General features: G+C 39.9%; 1 protein-coding gene across 1 annotated transcript in view; it reads right to left on the bottom strand.

Moving 5' to 3' along the window:
- Positions 1–18007, bottom strand: part of LOC119897089 (raftlin-like) — a 109104-nt gene that overhangs the window by 68119 nt on the left and 22978 nt on the right. The window lies entirely within an intron of this gene.

Genomic DNA, 18007 nt, shown 5'->3' with positions numbered 1-18007 from the left:
ATTCCCCACCTGCCCACCAGATGCCCTCAGACGCCACCTGAGCCTGCTCCTCTCTGCAAACCTGACAACCATCGTCTTGCTGTCCCACACATGTCCCTTGTTCCCTGATATGGACCCAACACACAGTATCCCAGTCACTCTCCTTCCTTCTTGTTGCTGACTGTGTCTGTTATCTTTACCATATCCTCTATTGAAGACCCTTTAATTCTGTTTTTCCAGTGTCTGAATTTGTGTTTTCTTCCTTTTTGTACCTGAAATGTGATATATATAGTATACATAAAAAGATTTAGCAGATTTAATAGTTCCAGTATTAATGCAGCTCAGTGGATAAAGAATTTCCAATGAATTCAGTTTCAGGTAACGCTGAAGTAAACTGATGAAAAGAAACCACATGAGAAATATTTTTCACTGCAGTTCTTTGTATCTGAACTATTTCTGTCATACAATGCAAATGATGTAAATGACAGTCCTTTTTCACAGCAGTTAGCATTTTTCATTTCACTTATGCGTGAGGTCTTTATTATCGTAGAAAGGTTCTGCTGCTTTAAACCTGCCTGACTTCATACATTGTTTAATGACACCAAACTGGTAGACAAGAAGGAAAATTGCTTTCCCCCCCAAAAACACCACACATGAAGATTTGCAATTCAGATACCAACACTGATTTTAGAGTCATTCCCAGTTTGTTTTGGTAATTAGCATCACACTTTTCACTCCATCCCCTCAATCTGGGAGTTAATAAGAGTGGATCAAAATCCAATCAGAGCTGATTGCTTAGGCTGTGTATCACAGCAGCTATCTATATTCTGACACTTACTTTGATTCCCTCTCAGCTCAACCTAACTGTCCAAGTAGAGTGGACAGGAGCCTGACATTAATGAGCTGCAATCAGTGAGTGGCCAGCTGTTTTTAAAAAAGTAAGTTAGGGAGGGAGTTGCTGTGCAAAGCTCTTCCTCAGCATTACCCCCCCCCACCACCACCTCCCTCAGGGACGAAAACCTGCAGCAGACAGCCACTGGTGACAGCCTGGTTCAGGGAGCAACCAGCTGTGTTACAACAAGCCACACAACAGCTTCTGTCAGGCAACATCAGCCAATCAGGATGTATGGTAATGAGTGGGGGAAGGGAGAGTGGCTCAGGTTCAGGAATGGGAGCAATTAGATTAGAAAAAGGGGAGCTTGATAATGGGAAAGAGAGGGTAGGAAACACAGAGGAAGAAATGACAGTGAGGTCAAAACAGAGAGGAAGAGAGAGAAAGTTAGAGAGGCCGTGATCAAGATGGCCCTGGCCCCACATGCATGACGGCTGGGATCCCAGCAGTGCGCTGTATGAGGCGACATTTACTGTAGGCCAAAACAGCTGGGGTGCGTGGGAGAGTGCCAAGGCAAAGACATGAATGCAAAACCAGAGACCAGGGAGAGAGGGAGGGAGAGGTGGTCTGGTTGTGCGAGCTGTCACAAGACATGGGAAATGCCACTTTGGCTAATTAGAGTCAATGAGACTATACAGAACAAAATGTACAGATCCATGGGAAAAGTCAAAGTACAGAAGTTCAATAGGAGGTCAGAGAGAGGGCGAGTATGGGTGGAGCAGCCATGCAAGTCATGTTATTTGTGTGTTTTGTCTCAGGTAGTCAGCGACACCAACAATACTTTCAAAGTATTTTGATACAGTCTAATCAATATTTGAAAATCTCAAAACTCTAGATCTATTGCAACTTATGTGTAAAATATCTTTAGTTATTAGTTTCTGAATGTGCCTCAGAAATCTGCAAAACTTTACACAATCAGTGCAGTTGTTTTTCCCACAACGCAACACAAAGGCATCTGTTCAGGCCAGTCAGCCATCCCACATTTAAACCCCTGACACGAAACAACGCACTCTCACACATACTGAGCGTTGTTGCTCGATTGATGTTTAAGTCTTGTTATTGTGTGCAAAGCAGTTCTGCATGACATCTGTGTCATTTACTACATTTGGCTAACAGGCTCTTGTGTTAGTGTGATAGTAACACGTGGATCTGTTGGTCTAGTGACTAATTTACTACACACAGTGATGCCGATGTATAATTATACATGCTTTCTACTATCTAATGTTAATTATTCTGCATGTCTTAACATTCACAATGGCATTTTCTCCTTCATATTGTGTCTTTATATTTTATACATTATTTATCTAAGAAGTCATCAAAGCATTTTTTTGCGCATGTAATCTGGTATGATGAAGCACAGATGACCTGAAAAAGTTTCAATTTTAGTGAAACATTTGGACTAATCTGAAGCTTTATGACTCCAATTTTTTGAATATAGAGCACTAAGAAGAAAAAGGAGAGGTGTCTGAAAGAGGCATTGTTGGCAAGTTTTAATATCAGAGGCTGAGCTGTCACATAAACAATGCACAGATACACTCCGCACATATACCGTTGATGTGTATGTTGCCAGAGAGTCGGTACATACGCTGTTTGAGACAAATAAACAGAGACAGCAGTCAAATTTGAACAAAGAGGGGTGAAAAAGGTTAACAACTTAACAGTTGATACTTGTACTGGGCTGTTCCTTCAAATGTCTTTGTTTAAAAGCTTTGAAAAAAAGGAAACATCAGATTGTATCTCTAATTTGATCTGTAATATATTACAACTGTAATTCTTTAGATTATAATAATTCTTTTGCATTGAATGTGTCACTCCCCACACTTTTCACATTGAAGAACCACTCCTTCCTCCGGCAGACAAATTCAACAAAAGCTTGTCATCATTTCATTCAGGCTGTAACACTGTGACGCTTTCAGCGTGCTACACTACATCATCAGGACTGCAATACAGGAAAAAGGGATTTCTGGAACAAGCCTGCTAGTGCCAATCAGGAGGCAGCTCCTGTGATGTAGCTAGAGAGCTGATTCAGATCCCAGCCTTTCCTCCCAGGCACAAATCCAGAGGTTCATTGTGAAACCACGAAAGAAGTAGAGGAGGATGAAGGGGAGAAAAAATCATATGCTGTCCCCTCAGGGAAAGTGAGCGCTTTTGCTAAAAATATTCCTCCAAATTTCTCAATCACACTCTGTCCTAGTGCGCCACAATGCAGGAGCTTTAGAAATTAAAAGGCGTGGAGGAATTAACACAAAGAAATAGGCCGCCATCGCAAATGGGTTAAACGTATTCATCTTTCCCCCCTCTGCTACTCCCTCCCTTTTCCTTCTCCATCCACCGCTGGCTGCCTTTGGAAATGGAATTAATCCTTCTGTGATCTTTGATTTAGTTTTTTCTTCCCTTCCCTCTTCATTTTGGTGCAACACGAACACCCTGTCCTTTCCCCAGAGGGATGCTATTGCATGTGCGCATGATTCACGAGGCGGTAGATATTAAGTAGGAAATGAAACCGTCTTTGCTTGCTCTCTGATCCCCTTAGTTGAGATGAGTAAATAAGGAATGGTTTCAATTAGGCAGTGGGAACACAGCCGCTGGCGACTTCTAAAGTTGGCTTTAATCGCTGTGTGAGCTGCTAATAATCTCATCCAGAGGCCTTTAAATACACAGGCTCTACATTTATTTATCAGACCAAATTTTATTTTTCATGCTGTCCCCAGAGAAAAGTGTTGCCCAGTGCTAAATTTCATGCTGTTGTAAGGATGTTTACTATGGTTAGTATGCCCTCAAATCGTGTTATCCAAGGAGTATCTCTTTGTTTGCATAGATGAGAGCAAATTAGCTGCTGTATAAGTGCTGTATGTGAGTCCATGTTGATGTTTAATACTGCAAATATTTAGGGCTTTGAAGGAGTCTGTGGTTGATCAGACAGGCAATCTGGTGAACCTTTCATGGCAAACTGGCAGCCAATTACTTCATCCCGTCTTTATGTTTACCCTGGAAGAAAAATCTCGCACATATCAACAGAAAAGAGCCCTAAACTCACAGGAACAAATCGCTTCATGACAAATAATGAGAAAAAAAAGCCGTTTCTGGCTGACAACCAACAAATTGGCTTTTTGGAAAATTGTGTTAACGCAGAGTCATCAAACAGACACTGCCATTAAACACGGAGGAAGAAACAAAAGTCGGGGGAATGTATGTATTAATGTACGGAGAGGGAGTGATAGTTGTGTCTTCAGGCTAATGGAAAGACGCACTTCAGCTGCTCATTGTTCATGTGGTATGACAAGGCGAGGGTCAGAATAACTTTTTTGTTTGTGCGTACGACTATCAAGAGTTTTGTTATATCAAAGCCCTGCAGTTTTACAGTGATCATCATTACAGGTGTGGGCAAACACCAGTGCCATTTAAGGTGAATAACACAACATCCAAAAATGTAGAAAAAATGTGGATCAAAATATGGCGATCAACTAGTTTGTATTTGACTCTATTGATATAGTTTCAGATATTTGCACTTCAGATAAATCCACACTGTGTTTATTTGTGGAATTCGTTATTAAATCACCATTTAAAAGATTGAGGTTTAATGTTCATTCAAAAAAATCCCACCACAACGTCATTTTAGTAGCTTCTCTGAAGCTTTTGATCACGTCACATGATATTCATCAGAACATGGCGATGTTACCAAGGTCAAGGGTGAACATGGACGAGAAGTCCTTAAAGTGTTTCGAAAAAATTAAAACCTTTACAATTCCATGACAACTGAGAGAACTCTGCCTAGAAGATCGTGAGATATGATCAAAAGCTCCAGAACAGCTAATAGATGGCAGAATCTTGTGGTTAAGTTTGTTTTCTTAACAATGTTCAGATTGGACTGTTTGATTATCCTTCTCGGACAGGAGTAGCGACTCCAGCGAACGCCACCTGGCTATGCCATCCCAACACACAAAGCAATCTCAGTCCCGGCTGTTCTCATCTGTGACTCCACAATGGTGGAACGAGCTACCACATGTTATCAGAGCAGGGGCGTCCCTCTCTGACTTCAAGAAGCGCTTGAAAACTCATCTCTTCCAAGAACACTTTCTCTTATAACACACTATAAGTCCTAACCTCTAACATGCACTTCCTGTGCTCTTCTCCGTCTACCCCCTTACATTTCTCTTGTATTGATAGCACTTTTTTGTTAACTCTTACTTCTTACCCCATTGATGACATATATGTGTCATATATGTATCAATATGTGTCTTCCCCATTGATGAATATGTATGTGTGAGAGAGTTCATCTAAGGAGCAGAATAAATAATAAACACTGGTTCAATTTATAATAATTAGCTCTTACTAGCCTGTATTTCTGCCCTTAGTAGTATGTTTTGTCAGTCACAGATCTCGTGCTGTATTTGATGCTTTGTTGATGCTTATATGTTGTTCCTCAAATGTAAGTCGCTTTGGATAATCCAATTCGCAAAAATGTTAATGTAGATGAGAATGATGTTGAGAAAAGTTAATATCTCAGCCCACCCAAAATAAAAAGAGAGAAAAGAAGAGGATGCCAAAGAGGAATATGGGCATTTATTTGAAAAATTACAAATAATGCAAGGAGGAATTAAGAAGGCAACTAAAAACAGTGGGGAAAGAGTTTAGTAGTGAGAGGCAGATTGTGGTTGTGTGTCAGTTCAGAGAAAGAGAGAGAAGAAAGATTGAGTGTGTTTAGAGTGAAGATATAAATATGCAGTTTGAATATGTATGTGTGAGAGAGTTCATCTAAGGAGCAGAATAAATAATAAACACTGGTTCAATTTATTTATCTGATGCTGACCTTCCACACATGGACACACATATTTAACTGACTCATCACTTGGAATTAGCAGCTGTCCTCATTTCATGTGTCTCATATCTGGATAAAATCCAAATATTATTTAATACACAGCTGGAGCCGATGTCCTGATGCAACATAAAATTTAGTGCACAGATACCTCCACCCCCACTTTCTGACGTTCACTTAAATATTTTCAACATCTGGCTGGTATGCTTCTTTAGCCTCCACAAAAACCTAAGAAAAGCTTTGTCTTAAGGTGGTTTGAGTGATGCATCGCCAATACTTCTTTGTTGTATTAAGCTGGAGTTCAGACCGAAAACAGCTGCTTCAAAGGTGCCAGTTTGAATCCTTCTAAAAAGGCTTAGAAAAAGACATACAGTGGAAACATTTTTCGCTGTCTCAGAAACAATGTTGTCCATGTGCCTTTGAGCAGGGCATTTTAGCACCAAACTGATAAGTGTAGCTTTTGTATTGAATAAGCAGCACAGTAAGATGCCGTGTATGCTCGGTCAACTTTCAGCGGATAATTCTCACTTTCCATGAATAATAAAAGAAAAAAGAGATCCCTCAACTTTGAATTGAAATCCTGCCTCTGACACTGGCTCACTTCCCCTTTTAAACCCATCTGCCATGTAAGCACCTCTGAGCTGCAGCCTGCCGCATTTCCATCACTCAACACATTTAAAAATAAATGAGTAAATATGAAATTAATAAGCTGAAAGATTGGAGCGCAGAGGCTCTGCACACACGCGCCATGCTCTGCCTCTGGGAGAAATGGTTTGACCGCATTTGCATGGGGGAGAAAATAGCCCAGCATATATTATCCACCCGCTGCAACTGATTTCTGATCCTGCTGATCCTATCCACCACATCTCCTCGCTCGGTGATATTACCTCGCCTCATCATGATTGGAGAATTGTTTGTTTCTGCTAATAGTAATGGCTCAATTAGCAGCTGACGTGTTCATATTGATGCACAGCCTCTTAGAGTGTTTTTATTTTTCTTTCAGATAAAAAGAAGTTGAGGGAACTGCTGCTGTGCCACTGGGGACAGGGGGAATTCTGGTACGACCCAACATGACTTTCAGTACCTGACAACACAGGAATTAAAATTACATTTAGTCAAGTATAATTTTGAAACACATCAGTATTTTGCTTTACTTGAATCAGCTATAATCAATATTACTATAATAACAATGGCTCACAGACCTACTTAGATGTGAAAGGGGTTTGCTCTTAGTGATAAACCCACAGAGAATTATTTCCCAACTCTGTAGTTCCCCTCAGCACATTTTTGGCCCACAACTTAATGTTTTGGTTCAGTTTCTCTGCTCTCAGCATGTACTTTTTGAGTGCAGCAGGCAGCTGTTTTCATAAAGACACTGTACACTCAGCACCAAATAGTAGAGAAACTCAGTTAGCAACTAGCTGGTGAACATAGTGGAACATTTAGCTACTAAAGAGTCAGAAATTGTTTTCAGGAGTTACCAAAACACAGCTAAAAGAGAGTTAATAATGGACTTCCATTTGCCAGGTGGCCAGAAAGATAACTCAAAATAAATAATGAGTTGAAAAGGTGATTGCTTCCGTTGCCCATATCCGTTGCAGTATTGGTATTTCTTTTGGCCACTTGAGAGCGAGTTATTAATACAATATTGTCATATTGATTCACATAACAATATTATATATGGAGTATGTTTGATTGAAGTCCTATACTCACTCTTCTTTTAGCAATGCAGCCATTTTGGTCTCCAGGTAAAGGGAAATATGTCTGTTTGCTCAATGCTCCACTATGTTCACCAGCTAGCTGCTAACTTTCTAACTCTCTATGCTAACTCTCAGCTGGTAGCATACAGTGGATTTATCAGGGCTTTTTTGACTGAAAACAGTTATCTGCTACTGCAGGAGAGAGCGGTGAGAGTGAACCAAAACAATGAGCTGAGAGACACTAAAAACTGTAGAACTGACAGGAACTGCAGAGTCAGGTGATAATTCCCCGTCACTGTCACTGTATAAAAGTTTTAATTAGTACATCTTTAATACTTCTCTTCACTGCAGCATGTACCATACAATTGCATTACTCTCTGTGCTGTCAAAAACAATGTGTATTTTGTCAGCTGTGCTTGTGCACTTACATGTACGTCCTAATGCTCATGCCAGTAGAGTGAAAGATACACAACACTGGGACTCACTCATGAAGACATCACACCAAAGCTGTTTATAATTTTAATCTCCTTCTCATTACATTAGCACAGCACTAGTCAAAAAACACGATTTGGCGAGGGCTATTTATAATCTTAATCTACTTCTCATTACTATACATTGTTTCATGACCCAAAGCAATCACTCTGCAGTGGCACATATATGCATGTATATTCCCTGAGAGGAATTAGTAATAAAACCCATCAGAATACAAACCTGTGCACCTTCATAAAGTCTACATAAAAGCAAGACAGCATGAGTATACTGTAATTGGCCTTTTCGAACTGAAAGCACCACCTCACTATTCTCTCTGTGAAGTAGTCATATCGTTATTCAGTGTCCAATTAAAATGGCCTTAGACTCCTCAGGAGCTCTCCACTCCTGTGAGGACCACCTGCAATATTCTTGCTAGGTCCCAGCAGCCCGCCTTAAGTCATTAGCCTTCATACAGGCTCAAAATGGAAATGCCAGTAACTCCTCTGTCCTCCCCACCACCACCTCCTTTATTTTATTTCTCCTCTCCCCCAGCTCTGATTCCTCTCACCCCTTTGCCACAGGAGGGGGAAGTTTCTCTGCTTGGCTCCTCTGCACATTTAGCCTATTTTTCTTCCTCTGCTTTCTGTGGGGAATCATTCCCCAATCTCTTCAACTCTCCTTCTCTCCCTCTGTCTCGCTTTTACCACTACTGCTTTCTGCACCCCGCCCCCCCTCCATCTATTCCCTACACTAGAGAAGAGTAAAATTCTCTGAAGGGTCTTTTTTGCTCTTAACCTCTTTCTCTGCCTCTACATGTGAGTGTCTATTTTCTGTATTTTTCTGTCATCACTTCTCCTCAGTGTCAAGACAGTGGAGCAAGCCAGGGCAAGGAATCAGTGGTATGATGGTGAAATGAAAATAAAAAAGAAACTGAGTGAGTGAGCTATAATCCCTATTGGTCAAACATTGGCTAGTATAAACAAACTTTTCTGTATATTTGACTGTCCACAGACTGTGAGGCATGATTTAGACACAGCGGTGCTTTGAGTTAAAAACAGTGTCAGCATGTTTACATACTAACAATAACCACAATATTGGACAAAGTGGAAATTTGACTTGATGTTGGCGCTAGAGGAAAAAGTTAAGAGAGCCAGTTCTAATTTCATGGGGATTCACTGACCTGAGACTTCTCAGTCTTAACCAAAGTGATGACGACCAGCCGATTCAATGTGGGTACCAACTTATGCTACAGGAAACATTTAATATAATATAATGATAATTTGTAATGTGGATACAACGAAAACAAGTAGAATGAATTACTGAGCTAAAATACTCAAATATCCTAAGATAATTCTGTCAATTAACAGCCAGTTCAGAAACATTGTAGATACAATATAGAATTATCCAGCTCCAAGTACAACAGTGTTTTTTTAGAGCAAAGAAGAGCAAGAAGAGGTTTTAAAGTTAAAATTCTGTTTTGGTGACAACACAAGTTATTAGTGATAATTATTGCCACTATAGTATAAAAATGCAACAACTACCACCTCTAAATAAAATACAAGATTTGTTACATTTCATTGTTTATGTTGCAAAAGTTAGTGAATTCTTCATAAAATCCGAGTTTAGGCGGGTTTACTGTCTATTACATCGCTGAAGAGTGTGAACAGTATTGACCCCTCTGTCTTTTCACCTCTCTGTGTGAGGAGCAGTCAGGGCCTCTACTGTGTGGACCAATCTATGTCTCTCTGTCCATCTCTCTCTTTCTCTCTCTCTCTCTTTTTCTCTGAGGTCCATGACGGCATCATTAGCAGTCGCAGCTCAGAGTGCAGCTTGGTGGAGCCTCGGGGCCGAAGCTTTGTGCCTTAATTACCCACCTAATGAGTCACTGGGAAAGTCACTGGGCCTGCTGGTGCCTCCCTCACTCTCTCTCACTCTCTCTCACTCACACACACACACACACACACACACACACTGTATTCACTTAATTCCCTTTGACTTATACGCTTAATCACTCATTGCCACACACACACACACACACACACACATTCACAAACTTGTAACTTCCATCTAGTGACTGCAGTTGTACTCACTCACTTAGTATTCACTCACCTGCTCACTCTTTGTCCCTGACTTTCACACACATATATTTATTTATTCACTCACTCACTTGCTTGTTTGGTCCCTCAGACTACTGCCACAAGGCTAAATCAAACAAACAAAGCTGTTTAGGTGTGAAAATGATAGATCCACACTAGGGATCCACCATGAAATGCTTAAACAGTTACTTTGGCAAAAATACCAAATCTTTTCTTCTTCCTTTCATTTGGCAAGCAGTAAAACTGTTAACATATGGTAAAGAGCTGGACAGACACAGGCCAGTTACTCTGCTCAGAGTCTCATCTGGATAAACCTCTGTTCTATCCCCTCATGCTCTCTCTGTGATCACCTACAGTGTTTTGATATAGCCAACCGACAATATAATTATTCTCATGTATACACTTTTCTGTTTCTGTTGTCAGACAATGGAAGAAGCATGAAATAGTGATTTAATTTGCAGCTCACAGATGCCTTCTGTTAACCAGGCAAACAGTAGTTTGTGTGCTGCTGCTACTGATACGTCAAATACACACTTTTCATGAAGTTGTCAAAATGAAAAGAATTGACATAAATGCAGGTTAATAACACAACCTGTATCAAGTGATGGACCATCCTGACATTCAGTCCAACACACAATCAATGAATTTGTGTGCATAAAAAAAAGAAAATACACATAAAGTGTAAAAATGTGCTTTGGACAAGAGATGGATGACTGAAAATCAAGACAAACTGTTACTCAGGCCAAGAAAACATCACTGCATGAAAAAACACAGCCCTGTTTATTTCAGGCAAAGAATGTATTTAACCTGGCTCAACCTTTGCTGGAATGCAATGTCATCTAACAATGTAGTGCATTGCCCAATTAAATACTAGATTTGCTCATTTACCAACTCAGTTTCTCCTACCTTCTTTGCATTGCTCTATCTTGCTTAATCACTCAGTCACAGCTCACATGTAGAGAAGCAATCAGATGCACAATTCCACAAAAGAAACACTGTACATTTGGCTGCAGTTATTCAGATGAAATTATATTATTGAAGACAATTTCTTGCGCACACACGCACGTACACACACACAGACTCGAGACAAACACTCTCCCTGTGCCTTCACACCTCCTGCTCTCTCCCGCCTCCTATTCTCACAGTCACACTCAGACCGATGGGATCACACCTGCATGTAGAGCAGAACAGTCTGCTCCTGTTCACTTCCCAGATGCTGTGAGCGGACATGATGACACTTGCCGCGCTAATAATGTAGGACTGAACTGCTGCCAGGGGTTGAATCCCACAGCCATGAAGTGCTTTATTAAGCAGGTTCAACCATGAATCTTAAACTGAAAACAGAAATGAACAATGTAGCACATGTAGATATTGAGTTTAGCAGCTTTCTTACGATCTGAAGTATTTCAATTAGAACTGGATATGTATATTTTAGAGTGGAGGGCATGGATTTCTACCACACATTAGATTTACACTGGTATCAAATGTGACATAAACTCTACTACTACAAATCTCTACTTCTGCAGTTTGTGATGTTCACAACTCGCACATTCACATTACCGTTGTAGAGAATCAAACCATTAGGGTAACGGGCATCAAAGGATGGGATACAAGTGGAAAAAAACTAGAGGAAAATGGTAACAGGAAAATTGGTGGAGCATCTGCCCCAAGGCAAAATTTCAAAAAGCAAACTCGTGACCGGAGGAGCGAGGAAAATCTGGACACGGAGAGCCAATGAGACACGCTTTTATTGCTCTGTCAACAACTCCTGTTAAGATGCCCTTGAGCAAGGTGCTTAACGGCAGACGGCTCAGATGGGGCTACTGACTGGCACCAGACTGTGGTTGTACTGGGCAACTACCAGGTCTTAATGTAACCGAGCGAGTGTGAAGGGCGTTGCTGAAAATGAGCACACAGCAGAGCTTTTCTGGGTAAATAAAGATAAAAACAAATAGGCTGGGTTAAATGCTAATGTAATTGCTTTCTCATTGTCTGGACAAAGCATTTAAGGCTGCTTGGGCAAATTTCTAAATACATTTGCATCTTTCAATCTGTGTCCAGAGCTCTGGTGGAAGCTTTTACTAAATATAAGGACTATTTCCCTTGTTAAATGACTGGGAACACTGTATTTTGAAGGCAAATGGCTAATGAACAGGCACCGGATGTCTTAATGTGGAAAAACTACCTATAATTTGTTCAGCAGGTAAAAAGGTTTATATATAGAAAGAAAAAAGGTCTGTATCTTTTCACTTCGTTTCATTTTCTCTCTCTTAGGAATTGCTTCCTTCACTAGCCTTCATGCTGACAGGAGGCCTCCAGAGTGCGTTTTGTCCGCTCACCGCCACGTCCTCCACTGACAGCCCTCAGTTGCTTGGAGCGCTGCTTGAGAGACAAGCTGTGGTAAATGAGCAGGTTGTTGATCAAAGCCCACGATGACTCCACTGCTGCATTTTCAACAGCTCACCGCTCTGACTTCCTGTTCTCTGCTAACTACAAGTTGCAGGCTTTTTCCATACAATACACCCTGACATTAGCCTCCTGTCGAAAATCACATTTGAAGCGTTTTCTGGCGAGATGTGCCACCTTGATTGGGGGGTTTCTTCCATTAGCATTGCAAAAGAGTGTAAATTTGAATTTTAAAACATGGGATTCTGCGATGATTAAGTTCTCTGACAGGCTTGGGATGTTTTAGTGGCACCGTGGGTCTGCCATTAGATGCTTTGTGCTGTTGATTGTGGTGCATAATTTACTCTATACTCTGAAGACTGCAACCAGAGCATTTTATTATTGTTGTTAGATTTCAGACAAAAAAAAGTCCAGTGTTAGAAAGGAAAAAAATAAATTCAGATTTTTTTATTTTTTTATTTTTTTATGTAGAATGCTCCAGCTGATTATTTAAAGTGGTGACAGGAATGCGTATAAGCAGTGGTGAAAGATGTATTCAGGCCCTTAACTTTGGTAGCAAAACCACAGTGTCTCTCTTCCATTACGTTACATTACATTACGTTAAAGTAAAGGTGCATTTAGATTGCACTACCCACTGTGTCTGCCACACAGCAATGTCTGTGTATTTAGAATGTCGGCAGCAGGGCGCAACTACGCACAGTGGTTACAGGCTACATCCAGTCCAATTTTCTGCTAGTCTACTTTAATCTCATCCCACAGTCAAATAGAACAATTTGCAGCTTAAAATTGAGGGAAATGTTTATTAATATGACACAAGCAAGTTCAGCTAAACAACTGTTTATTCCATGGCCCATACCAGATAATCACATTTGCTGATGTTTCTCCAATTTTGTTCATTGATACTGTATGTTCACTGCCCCCAAAGAGGTGTATAAACTCAGAAACAAATAAAATGAGCATTTGTATTGTTTCCCTTCCTGGCAAACAACAGTAGCATGAGAAAAAAGCTCAACCATCATCAACTTGCAAGCAGTAACAATTAGCTGTGTGCATCCACAGAATGCACACATGAACAGTGGCAGCCGGCCTCTCTGTCCTCGATGATGCTGCCTGATGTGGTGGCACTGGTGCCATTGTGTTTGGTTACAATGGACACAAGCGAGGCGGCAGCAACCTCTTGCTGTCTGAAAGTACCTTATAAGTACATAAGAATTATCAGGAAGATGTTAAGATGTTAACATATCTGTGTCTCATCAAGTAGAGAAGGTTGTTTACTAATCGAAGATTCCCTGGCTTCTCCTGTCCATGTGCTAAAGTATGTTTAGTATGTTTTGTATGTCTGTGAATGGGTGAATGAGAAACAAATTATAATGCACTTTGGAGAATGCACTATAGGAAAAGCAGTCCATTTACCATTCCTTATCACACCTAAAAGTATTCATTATGCAGAAGGTCCCCTTTCTCTGTTATATTATTATTATACAGTATTTTATAATATATAAATAGACTATTATTACTGATGCATTAATGTGTATAAAGCATTTTTATGCTGTTGCTGGCTGAGAGGGAGCTACTCTTAATTACTGTTGACTACTCTTAACTACTATATACTGTTGATAGATTAATGTACTTAATGATAATGTATTGTAATTAATATTCTTATTATAGTTTTATATACCTAATATGCAAACTAAGTAGTAATTACAACTGAAAAATACATGTTCTGAAGTAGTATTACTTAAATAAAGTAAATAAATAAAAGTGCAAGTACCTCAGATCTATATTGATATATAGTACATGGTTACTGTCATCCCTGTGTTTGTGTGCATATCAAGGTTTGCATCTGTGGTTAAAGTAAACACAGGAGAGAGACAGGCACTGAAAACGCGCACACACACACACACACACACACACACTTGCACCAAGCACTTGACATTCCTCCAGTTCACCTGTTAAAATGTCTGCAGTGAGAGCCTGCCTCTTCAATTACGACCCGGAGCCCTGACGCGAGAAGAACCCAACATGTCACTTTAGATACTCTAGCGAGCAGAAAGCTCATCCAGGCTACCTGACTGGGAGAAGTTCAGTGTCAGTTTTAAGCCAAGGTGAGCGTGATCGGGAGTGTCAAAGGTAGCTTTGGGACATCACAATTTATTACTGGATGTGTTGTGATCTAGATTCAAGAAAACATCTGGGAACAGGCAGTACATGTAGGAACTCACTTGTCACATTCCCCCCTGTCCTCTGTCATCTGAGCCATACTTTTTCTACAATGGGATAGTAGTTATACCTCATATCCTTTCTACTGGTGATGCTTTACTATTGAGCATATGGACAACAAAAACTGAAAAAAGTATTTGCTAAGTTACGAATGCCAAATAAAAGGTGTATGCAAAATTGGAAATGAGAGTGTATATACCCTGTCCATTTTATTTTCATTAAGTTGTCAAATCTTCAAGTGGGAATGTGACTACTGTCCTGAAAAGAAACCAGTTGTACAAAACCTTGATAATACAGTATGTTGGCAGCAGCAGAAGAAAATGCCAACCCTGTGAAAAAGAAATTACATTAACAAAAAGTAAAACAATCAATATTCTAAATGTATATGTATGGTCAATTACAGTTGACATGAAAGGGGCGAAAGGTGCCACTGAAAACCAGATCAGGCCAGCCACCCATAACCGTCAGTGTTGAACTAAATATGTTTCTCCTTTAAAGACTGTTAGCCAGTCCGTTCCACACTTACAAGATGAGAAGTGAGCCTAAAAATAACAAATAAGTGTGAAATGGTTTCAGGCTTGCAAATTGCTCTTGACTGTGAAACTGTACAAGGGCTCTTGTGACCTGTTTGTTGCAGAGCAGTTTAAAGTTGGTATCTGGGCCTGTTCTGCCTGGATTCTCTAAACACCATCCCCAGACTAAGCTCAGGATTATCTTCTTCTTTTATTCCACATCTTCAAGCTTTCAGAACAGAGTCTTACCATGAAATATTGAGGGTTTTCCCGTTACTCAGGCTATACCTTCACCACTAATCCATCATCGTATTTAATGTGTTGCATTGACACAAGCCAAATGCTCCTGTTGTGTGCAGCAGTGGAGGGGAGTTTATGATGTAGGAATCAGTTGGATGGTTCCATCAGAGATATATAATGTGTTGATATGCCAACAAATTGCTATATATATATATATATATGAAATGTATTAAATATGCCCATAAAAACTCCTGGTTTTAATGTCACTGTGGTCAGGGAAAAATATCCATCACAATCGACATGGATGACATCAATGGTCAGTATCCAGTACACAAGACTAAGGGGTAAATTCACAAAGAATGGATTGTGGCAGCTGATAGCACCATCACTTACAACCACTGTCTGCCCAGTCTCAAGGTCTCATTCAAAAAATATATTGCACTTATGATAACAGTGCTAAAATTCCCAGCTTAGTGCAATTTTCTGTAGTATACTGAAGTAGCACATTACACAACATGATTTACCAACATTTGAATCAAAACATTTTAGAAATGCAGCTGCAAAAACAAAACTTTCCATCTTCACATCTTAAAATATCTGATTTGAAAGAGACAGTATTCTGATTCTAATTTTAACTATTTCAATTAACTATTAACTCCCCCCCGCTCTGTCATTAGTTTCTATCTGCTGCATCTCGTTTTTATTGTTATTTGTGGTGCTATAACTTGTCTGGGTGCATGGAGAGCTGTTTTCTCTTCTCTGCTCTGTGCTGGACTGTTACAGTGCGTACTCATCACATCTCACAGCAGCAGGTTTGATGTTGTTTTCCAATTTTATTCCCATGGTGAATATCAGATATTGTACTGTCTGTGAGCATATGATGTATTGTGATGTGCAGCTACTTGGGCTGGCTACAATAACTGCTGCCATGATCACTGGAAAATCTGGATGTGACACTCCTTATAAATGTGCCTCAGTTACCACCAACTCTCTGAAAAAGGTAATAATTTCATTCTAACTGCACGTTGCTATTAGTAATGGTGTCTGTAAATTGGACTTTTTTGCATAGAAATGGGGAAATTTTGTGCTTAATGTATGCATAATACTTAAATATGTACAAATAGCACCGGAACACCGGGACGCTATTTGCTTGGCAGCACAGTTAGAGGTGCATTTAAGCCTTTGCGAGTACTTTGAGAACTATAAGGTTTCTTTTTTCTTATTTGTGCAGGTTTAACGGAGGCAAAAGCGTGTGAATTCGCCCGTAACAGTCAACAGCCATGCTAGCAGCTCTGTGAGGCTGTACATGCTAAATGCTAGCACTAAATACTAGGGCTGCAACGATTAGTCGACGTAATCGACAACGACGATTATAAAAATTTGTCAACATGAAATTTCATTGTTGATGGGTCGTTACAAAGATACTGTAAGACTGCTTGACTGTAAGACTACTCACGAAGAAGAAGCATTCACGCGAGAAGCGGAGAAATAGGCTAACGGCAGAACGGTTTTGTTTTTACAAGTTTTGTATGCTATTTCATCACTAAATACTATATATATATATATATAATACAAGGTTAGCTGTGGCAGCCGGCCGGCGAGTCACACCCGCAGAACTCTCTGGTAACAGTTACTCAAACCACTGCAGCAGCAACAACAGAGGACAGGCCACAACTGTGAGATAGTTATAATGTTCGTACCTCTGTTATTCTGTTGTTACTTCCTCAGTAATAGTTTAAAGCAAATCGAGACACATTTGGCTCTTGATGTAGCCTACAGAACATTCTCCACTTTTAAAACTTATAAGCACTTTGGTAAAAATAAACTACAGAAGTAACGTTAGTATGAAAGGGGGCTGTTGCTTTATTATTCTAAATAGACATTACATTGTTAGTGTACAGTTGTGGGTATAGTAAGTTACTTGCTTTAAATTTGCTTTTATTTTATTTAGTTCCAAAGCAAAAATCTTTGTTAAATAGTTAAACGTTTTAAAGTTAAAACTTACTTGGCAATAAATCAGATTATGAGTTTATTGTTTTGGGTGATAACGCCTGGCTGTTATCTTGGAGCAGCCTTTCCATAATTCTTTGCAATCTTGGTTTAGAGGTCTCAGGGATGATGCTGGCTAAGAGAACGCTCTTTTAGTTGTGTTAGCAAACACATAAAGAGCAATAATAAATCAGTGAATTATAGGAGGAGCCTACGCTGTCTTGTCTTCTTCCCTGGTTTCCCTCTGGCGTTGATACTGGTGTTCAATCTGAATAGTAAACCTCGTGCAGTGGGGACGTCAGCGAGTTAGGCTGTGTGTTGGACATCAGTATTTTCACTTGAAAGATATTTAATTAGTTAAATGGTTTAATTAGGGTTAGGGGGTGACAAGAATAATCATGATTAGTCGACTAATCGAATAAATACTTAACAGATTAGTTGACTACGAAAATTATCATTAGTTGCAGCCCTACTAAACACAGCTGAGGCTGATGGGAAAGTCATTATTTTTTTGCAGGTATTTAGTATTAAAACAAGTATTTGACACCCTAAAATTCTGACCTGATGGTGGTGAAAAGTCAGGGAATGACCAAAGTTATTACAGTTCATCTTTCAGAGAACATAAATATCTTTATCAAATTTCATGTCAATCCATTCGCAAGTTGTTGACATATTTCAGTCTGGAC

This window comes from Micropterus salmoides, unplaced genomic scaffold (assembly GCF_014851395.1).
Source record: "Micropterus salmoides isolate LMB-PRFRI ecotype aquatic unplaced genomic scaffold, ASM1485139v1 Ms_hic_scaffold_11, whole genome shotgun sequence".
Classification (NCBI taxonomy): Eukaryota; Metazoa; Chordata; class Actinopteri; order Centrarchiformes; family Centrarchidae; genus Micropterus; species Micropterus salmoides.
The sequence above is the reverse complement of the archived record's forward strand: the minus strand, read 5'-3'. Positions and strand labels throughout refer to the sequence as shown.